This window comes from Macaca nemestrina, chromosome 13, assembly GCF_043159975.1.
Source record: "Macaca nemestrina isolate mMacNem1 chromosome 13, mMacNem.hap1, whole genome shotgun sequence".
NCBI lineage: Eukaryota > Metazoa > Chordata > Mammalia > Primates > Cercopithecidae > Macaca > Macaca nemestrina.
In genome coordinates, this window is record NC_092137.1 from 22,715,705 (window position 1) to 22,724,930 (window position 9,226).

Consider the following 9,226-nt stretch of genomic DNA (forward strand, 5'->3'; position numbering starts at 1 on the left):
TGATCCGCCCTCCTTGGCCTCCCAAAGTGCTGGGATTACAGGCATGAGTCACCAAGCCCAGCCAGAATTTTTAATTAAAAATTTTTCCAGAGCATAGTAATAATGAAAATCAGACAACTTAGTGGGTTTATTGTTGTTCTCAAGTATTCTACAGACAATATTCCTCCTTTGTTGTCTAAACCCAGGGCAGATGGTTCCCAGCTCCCTTGGTATAACTGGATACCTTACATGTCTTACCCTTACTTCTGATATTCAAATGTCCCTAAAGACACCTACATCTAATAGTTTCAGTATTTTTCAATTTTACCTTTTATCTCCATTTCCCCTTCCATCTTTATTCACTATCATATCCTACAAGGACTTATGCATACATTTTTATATATGGAAATCTCTCAGCATCTATTCATGCCACTCTAATCTATTCTACACAAATTATCCTGAGTAATCTTTGTAAAAAGCAGAATTGACTATGGCATACCCTTTCTTAAAATATTTCAATAATTTTGCAATTATCCTTAAAGTTAAAATCCTATCCAGGACCTCAATGTCCTATATGAGCAGGTTCCTCCCTGCTCTTTCTTTTTCATCCCAGACCACTCTTGCCCTTGTTCTCTGAGCAATGGCCACAAGTGACTGTGGGGACTAATTTTCTTCCTGTTCCTTCCTCTACACTGCAGTCCTCTCTACGCCTACCTCCAGCAGCCAGATCAGCATAACATGACCTTGGTTGAACTAATTAGAAGTTCTCATGAGGAACTATAAATCTTGTACAGGTAACCTACAAAAGAGAAATAGTGAACTTCGATTATCAGCAGCAATACTGATCTAACAACAACTCTAGTTTTGTCCAGCAGAGAGAAAAACAATACAAAAAGAGCAGCTTTGATTCCTGGGTAATTAAACATAGTTATAAAGTAAGCCAACATCCCACACCTTTTAAGTTTTTAAGAATGGCTCTAAACTCTCAATCGATCTGGTAGCTGCTATTGTTCTTTCTTTGCTTCTTTGGATGGTACATGGGTATCAGATGAAGTGGGCAGTTTCTGTCCTTAACCTTTCCAATAATAACTGTTCTTACTCTGAAGGTCAAGGAACTCTGGTGAGATTTCTGCCAGCTTCTGAGAAAAATAACCAATGGGTGGGTCTGTGGACATACTGGACCCATTGTGAGCCAGAACTGTGCCAGAACTCCATTTATCACCTGATGTCCTTATGTCTTTATTCTAACAGAAGCATGGTGACTGTGCTATGGAGTGTTTAGTATCAGTGTCAGCTCGGATCTAATACCCAAGAGCTTTCAAAAATCAGGGAATTTCCTTTCCCAGTGTACAGCTAAGCATATAAATGGCCAAATGTCATTTCGGGAAAGAACAGAAGGAATTAGTGCTGTATACACTTGCTATGCATTCCTCAGGGAAACCTGTCCTCTCCTTCAATTAAGGGACTTGGATTCTGAGAGCTAGGTCAGCTCTGTTTGTTGTTGTTGCTGTTGTCTGGTCACCATCTTGCCTCTAAAAACCATATGGTCTATTTATTAGTGATTTCCACAGATCCCTACAGGCCAGGGCTTCTGGTTACAGTTCTGACCTTGATGTCCATTACAGTAATGCATTCCACCTTGTCTCTCACAGCTCATTGCTGCCCCTGGCAATGGCCTCTACAATTTCAGGATTTTATAATTCTTATTGACTCTAGGGAACCTCGAGTCAGACTGGAGTTACAGAAAACAGCACTACTGAATTTACTGGAGTTGCCCCCTCACCAGCATGTTTGTTGTTGCCTTAGTGGAGGCCGTATCCTCTGGGTTTATCCAAGGAGTGTATCCATCTCATGTGTTCCTGAGTCCAATATAATCAGTCCATTTCCGCATGTGCATGTCTTCTAATGTTTTGATACCTTCCTTAATATCTGCCTTGGCAGTTTTTGCACCTCCACTTTATTTAATGTGGGCCACAGTTTTTCCCAAGTTTGGCCGGTGTATTAGGACAGCTCTTGGTACCCTTGCCAGAATTAAATTCTGAATCATGGTAGAGTCGTATTTCTCAAATGTTAGTGTGCCTTATATTCATATGGAGAGATTGTTAAAATTAAAGTTGCTGGGACCCATCCCCAGAGTTTCTGATCCAGTAGGTTTTGGTGGGGCCCTAAGAATCTGCATTTCTAACAACTTCTCAGGGGATGCTGATCCTGCTTATATGGAAATAAATCCAGAAGCACTGGGTAGTGTGATGCCCTATCTATAAAATCTTCCTTTTTGTAACATTGTACTGTCTAGCACTTCAGCCAGTACCCATGAGATCTATTCCAAGGCTTGTTCTCGCAGTTTCTGACGATATATAGTAAATAGGTACTGCAGGTCCTTCAATGAATAATCCCTCTCCGCAGGTCCTTCAATGAATAATCCCTCTCTCCCTTAGTAGGGCTAGTAATTCCCCCATCAAACCATACTTAACTTGATCCTAGTGATTGATCTAGTGGCCAGGAGGGCAGATAGGGGCTAATCTTGAAGAGGAAAGGTATTGTCATCCAAGATCTCTGCCTTCACCAAGGCAAGGGAATTACCAGTAAAGGAAATGGGAACAAAGTGAATTAATGAGAAAAAGCAGCATAAGATTTGAAAAGAGAGGATAAAGGAAATGGGTTCTGCGTCTAACTGCCAGAATAATTCAATCATGTCTAGAAAGGGCTTGGATGACTTAGTCATGAAGCAGACAACCTTGGGGCTAGTCTTTAGGCAGGGGTAGAGATTACTATTTTCTGGCAAAAATAGGAGAACTACATCTACAAGGCCATAGAGTTCAGTGAAATCAGAAATTATGTTATTCTTAAGCAATTAGATATCAGGTTCAAGAAAATAAGTAAGCATAGGATGATTCCAAATTTTCTGCTTGGTGTAACTGAACAGAAACTGAAGTGAAAAGAAGACAATGGCAGAGATTGGCAGTGAACATGACAAGTTGAGTTTTGCACCTGAGGTGTACCAACAGGAATATGTGCAATAAATAGAGAGATAAATGAGACTTGAGCTGAGCAAGAAATATGTTTAGGAGATACAAAGTTGGAATAGGTATGTCCTATATGGTTGAAGTCATGGGAACTAATGACATCCCCCAGAGATGACAGATAGATAGATAGATAGATAGATAGATAGATAGATAGATAGATGGATAGATAGATAGATAATAGATAGGTAGGTAGGTAGGTAGGTAGATAATAGATAGATAGATAGATAGATAGATATCAACAGATAAAAAGAGGAAGGCAGCATAAAAGTTTGGGACAGAACCTCAAGCAAAATACCCAGGACCAAGATGGATAAGTCCCCAAAGGACACCCTTGTAGATCAGAGCAAAAACACGGAATAGCAAGGAGAATTTGCAGAAAAGGTTCTAGACATTGATGGTAAAAGCTGAAGAAAGTTCAAGGAAGACACACACTGCAAAGAGTTGCTAGATGTAAAAAAATATGATATTTTGATTTTTAAAATTGTGACATTTTGATTAAATTTACTAACACTGTTTCATAAAGTCTGAGTCTTTGGGAAGAGTGATGTTGAAGTCTGACTCCAGGGAGTAGGCAGAGCCATGCGAGGTGTAGACTGTGTGTTTGTTTAATTTCTGGTTTTTCTGAGATGCTTGGTTGCTAAGGAAGCTGCAGGGAAATGAGAATATTGGGAGAATATCTTTTTTATTCTGAAGTCAGACTTCAGAGGAAAAGAATCCCACTGGATGAAGTGGGTGGTGAGAGCTGAAAAAACAGACAGACCCCTTAGAATCTACAGAGGAGAAATAAGAAGGAGAAACTGGGAAGCCATTGGAGCATTAGAAGTGGTCCCAGGGGCTGAGTAATAAAGTCTCAAGGAATTCCCAATAATTCTTCAACATAAAAAGGAAGAAAACACTGTAAAGATTACAAGAAATATTTATCTTAATACTTAATACTATATAAAAATTTCAACTTATTATAAAATACCAGTGATAACTTCCCTTTGAAAAATGCCAAGTATAAAACTACACTGAATTTTCAGGGAACTGTAGTGGCCTAAATTTTATTGCTTGCATGTCTGTGGCCTTCTATTAATATATGACCCGAAAGCAACTTACTTGGATCCTATGAGACTAGCCTTGTACAGAAACCTCTTTACTGAACATTTGTTAATATTACACCCTCCTCTTCTTGTCAAGAGCCAATGGAAAAAAAAAACATATAAACTTATGTTAACATAATCTGTAAAAATCATCCTTGAATACAGTGTACACCAGGTCCTGACAAAAAAAATTACATTCTAATACTTATTTCTAACAGAAGTGTTTCTCTGTCTAAAGACATGGTATCTCATTTCGTCAGACAATTAAAATAGTCACTCTTCTTGTTCTTTTTGTTATAATTCCAAATAGCTCACCATTAATTTGTGCTTGACATATCATTTCTCCTTCTTATAGTTTTTGCCTATTTCAATAGTCTTATTTACAAATTTTCTTTCATTGTGAATTCTTTCAAACACTTCAGAAGTATAGACAATAAGCACAATATATACATAAAGACATTAAGTTTGGATGTACTGTTAAATTTGAGTCAGAAACAGGATGGCCTACACCCAGTCCAGAAGACTTGGATAAAGCACCATTTGAAGAGGCTTGCTAGGTTATTTAGATACAAAATGTGGAACTACAACAGAAATGAATACCTGTCTATTATCAACAATGTAAGTAGAGTCACCAAAATATTAGATTCATAATATTTTGGAATGCTTTTTCCTGGTTCTTAAGAATTCCCAACAGATGTGAATGCAAAGAATATATACATTCACTCCTCAGTGACTGCAGAACCTACAGAAATCCATACAGGTCTTTTATCTACAGAAAGAAAAGTAAAATAAAGGAAAATAAAAAATAGTTCCAATACAATGTGAATTCAGATAAGGACAGAGATCTCAGTTCCTGCCAATTTCCTCTTCAAGGCAATAGTGTAATGTCCATTTTCCTTATATGTGTCCAGAGATTTCAGAGAAAGGACATGTCTCCTACTGTTTTAAAAATGATTTCAAGGACTTTAGATGGTAGAGAGAGAGAAACTAATTGTATAAAGATAAAGCCTCTAGAGAGTTTTTGTTGATATTGCCTTCATGGAAGAAAAGTTTAAGACACAGTGATTATTAAAACAGGAAAACTCATCCATGCGCTCATTAAAGTAGATAACAAAATGATTTTGCTTAGAGCAACAAATGTGAAATTTCTTAATTTTCTTCCTAAACCATGTGACTCTTTAGCAGCTTAGATAAAAGAAGCAGTTAGAACAGATGAGCACTGGATCTCCCGTTAATGCAAAGTAAATTGAATTCTAAAGAATCTTGGTTCTTTCAAGTTGGCTGAGGGTGCCACAGTTCAATACAAAAACCATTATGCTTACTTACCACGCTACAAAGTCCTCCAAATCATTTATAAGGGCTGAGCCCGAACGAATGGCCCCAAGCTTGCCTGCTTCATTCTCAATAAATCCAAGCCCTTCTCAGGCATGATTAAATTTTCCTGGCAGTCATATGCGGCACGCTTCCCCTCTCTCCTGTCTTTTCAAATCTTATAGTTGCCTTTTCTTGCTGACTACCTTTCTTCCCTTTTTCCTTTATCAGCAACACCCTTCATTCTGGTCATCAATGTTCCCATTACCACCACACTTGGCACACACCCTAGGGCTGAGATACCCTGCAATCAACAGTGGTCTGTTGGAGAAGACTTAGCAATAAATCATAGCGGCCCTCAATGCATCCCTCTAACTTCTCCTTATTTCATACCTGGCAAACTCTCCATCAGAATGATTTGAGATTGTATTCTATCCCGAGCACTCATAACGACATAACTATAGGACAGGCTCTCTGTGCCAGTGCCAGGATAGTGGACGTGCTCAGGATGCTTTCATTTCCATTTACTCAAGCTAAGCAACTAGAGTGATACCAAAAGCAAGCCAAGTACAAGATGGCCCCAAAAAACATCTAATTTTAATTTTGGGAATTGTCAGTTTATTTTATCATCAACTAATATATCATTATTTAAAAATATGAATTAAACTTATTTCATAGTCCTTAAGGGGATGTCAAATGGGATAGCACCACTGATTAGAAGATAGTCCACTTTGGATATTGGCCATCAAAGATCTTCAAAATATGATAAACCTGGTATGCCAGATGATCCAGGCTAACCTGGCACTACTGTTCCTACTTATGGCTGGGAATTTTGTTTCCCTGAGTGGTTCGGATTAAAGCTGGCCAATGAGATTAACTCACATGAGACTTAAGAGTGATCAACTGGGCCAAGCGCAATGGCTCATGCCTGTAATTCCAGCACTTTGGGAAGCCGAGGTGGGTGGATCACCTGAGGTCAGGAGTTTGAGACCAGCCTGGCCAACATGGTAAAACCCCATCTCTACTAAAAATACAAAAAATTAGCTGAGTGAGGTGGTAGGTGCCTGTAATACCAGCTACTTGGGAGGCTGAGGCAGGAGAATTGCTTGAACCCAGGAGGTGGAGGTTGCAGTAAGCCGAGATCCCACCATTGCATTCCAGCCTAGGCAACAAGAGCGAAACTTCATCTCTAAAAAAACAACAACAACAACAACAAAGAGTGATCAATTGCCCTGGTTTGCTCAGGATGGAAGTGTTGCCTGACATACAGGAATTTCACTGCTAAAATGGAAAGTTTTGATCAACTCAGGATGGATTTGCTAGATTTGGGAAATGGAAGTGATGTCACTTACTCTTCTTGGAAGATCATGAGAATCAGACACAGTGATGAAGAGGTGCAGGGGTTTCCAGCAGCCCCTCTAGTCCCCACTACCCTCCTACATTGACTCCAGGTTGTCTATCCAACCCCTGGCCTTGCTAACCAATAGGAGCCACAAGCCCAACACCAGATGCTTGGCTGCAAACTCTCAGAGGAAGCATTCCCATAGACGCAGGCATGGTCACAGAGTCAGCAGTTTCCACAGAGCTACTCCTTACTACAGACTTCACATGCTTTCCTTTTGTGGTTCTACATCCACAGGCAGAAGTGCATGGCATTTGATGTATTCTTGCAATCTTTGCCTTGCCCACCTGCACCAATACTTTAGACAGTATTAGTTACAAATTGGCCCTCTGACCCTCACCTTCTCTTCCCTCCCTTCCTAGCCCCGCTACTTTTGTCTAAGCTTTAATTGCTGTATCAAATCCCTAGTGCTGGTGGTGGCTCAGTTTTCCTGGCACCTCTGACTGACACACCTGTGTACTGAGTAATCATGATATGCTACTAAAGACCAGTGCTGAGGAATCAGAAGCATATGTCAGGAGCCTGATGGACACACTTGGCAACAGAAACCAGGGACTCAACTGAAATGCTCTTTTTTGCTCAAAGAAGTTAATCCCATTACCCTCTTTTCTCACCTCTCCCCCAATCTTCAGTTTTTCTTTTCTATAAACACTCATTCCTTTTCTTTTTAGCATCTGTTGCAAGTTTTGATTTTATATTGATGTGTGTGATTATTAGCTGAATGCCTGCTCTTCCTTGCCATCCTACTGAAACTTGGAATCAGCTTTATGCTGTTCAACATCACATGCACTGTCTACTTAGAGACTACAGGAGGCCTGGCATGCAGTAGGTACACAATAAAGCACAATGAATATGCCTGAGTGAGTACATGTGAGGAAATGGGATCTGGAAACTACACTCCTCTTAAAGGAACACACACTTGGCAGATTTGTTTTTCAGGTATTAACCGCAACTCTCCTCTTTAAAGAAGGAAATAAAAATGTATCCTGCTCTAAACATTGAGAGCCTTTTTTGCATTATATCAGTAACATAACCCATGACCAGGTAAATACTTGTCTTCTTTATTTCCCCCAACAAAGAGAATCAATTACAAACTTCTCTGTTAATCCCCTAAGTATAATGTGAAGTCCATTAAAGACTCAAAAGCTAGTAACCGTGGGATAGAGAATAATGTTTATTCTATTAAATGAATAATGGCTCCACATTGTCTCGAAGAGGAGAATTTTCCTGGGTTGCCATTTGGTTTGCTAGTTGGTTTTAAATCATTTAATGGGTCAGGAAGACGCTATGCTTGGCAATGAATACTAATGTTCCAACAAGACTACTGAAGAGCAGCATGTTTCAGGAAAAGTAAGAATTTCTCTCTGTCACTCTGGGATTGCACTTTCCATGAAGTTTTGGAAGTCATCGTAAAACTGTACTGTTAATGTGTGTGAAGTGAATTCAAAGGGCTGTTGATTTCCCAGTGAATTGGACATTGGGTAAAGGTGGCAGCCTTGCCAAAACTTCTCTCTGCTCTAGGTTGGAAAGGGCAAGTCTTGAGTTCAAGCCTTTTCTAAGACCAGTTTCTATTTCACTTGCACAACCAGTCCATTTCAGAGATCATTAAAGTATTTTTAGGACTAAAGTTGATAATTACCTTCAGAGCATTATCCAGAATCAGAGGATTCTCACTATGCTCTGGGACCTGTGCATCCACCTTGTCTCCTAGACATCTTCTCTCTCATTCGATGTTCCGGAAAAGGCAGGTGGAACTTAGAATGATGACAGAGATTCTACAGGAGTTTTAACAAGTAAATCAAACTCAGTAGCTACCAAAGGTTCTTTTCCGAGGCAGAGAAGTTGACAAATATTACTTTTTCCCCCAGAAAGTTACTCATATCTCATGGCGAGTGGGCCTGTGAATGGAGTGGTCGAGGAAGGCTGACCCACTGAGAGGCCATGCAAACCCCACATTCATTTCACAGATGAGAAAATGAAGACACAAGCCAAGAAAAAACCAGCTACCAAATTTTCTAAAAAGATAAATGCAGTGCCTCCTATTGTTATCTTTACTTCCGCTGACAAAAGGAAAGCTGCTTAGAGTGAGCCACAAGTGACATGGTGAAATGGAGGCACTGAAGACAAAAACAGTGCAGTGGGAGGTGACTGGGCAGGGTTTAGTTTGTTTTATTGCTACAGGTACCTGGGCACTCTTCCTAGACTGTGTCAGTCCTGGTCACATCTGCCTCACATAGCAGCAACCAGGATGGGGCCAGATACTTTCCCTGGGCCTGCTCTCAGTACCTTAGGTTCAGACCCACTACCTTACTTCAGCCAATGAGATGCTCCTGCCTCGGATTTTGGATATTAAAGGGGTAAGGGAAAAAAATGCAGGGACATGTGAGAAATCCAGTAGGAAAGCAAGAGTGGTGCCAGGACTGTGA

The 9,226-nt window shown here is 40.0% G+C and overlaps 1 long non-coding RNA gene across 3 annotated transcripts in view; it reads right to left on the minus strand.

Annotated features, from left to right (window-relative positions):
* Nucleotides 1–8,557, minus strand: part of LOC105479848 (uncharacterized) — a 46,755-nt gene extending 38,198 nt beyond the window's left edge. The window contains exon 1 of one of the 3 annotated variants that reach the window (XR_011612230.1): nt 8,440–8,557. This is a non-coding gene — a long non-coding RNA (uncharacterized lncRNA). The remainder of the gene's footprint in view (nt 1–8,439) is intronic. The other 2 variants (XR_011612229.1, XR_986124.2) reach the window with 2 other exon arrangements.
* Between the last annotated feature and the right edge of the window lie 669 nt (nt 8,558–9,226).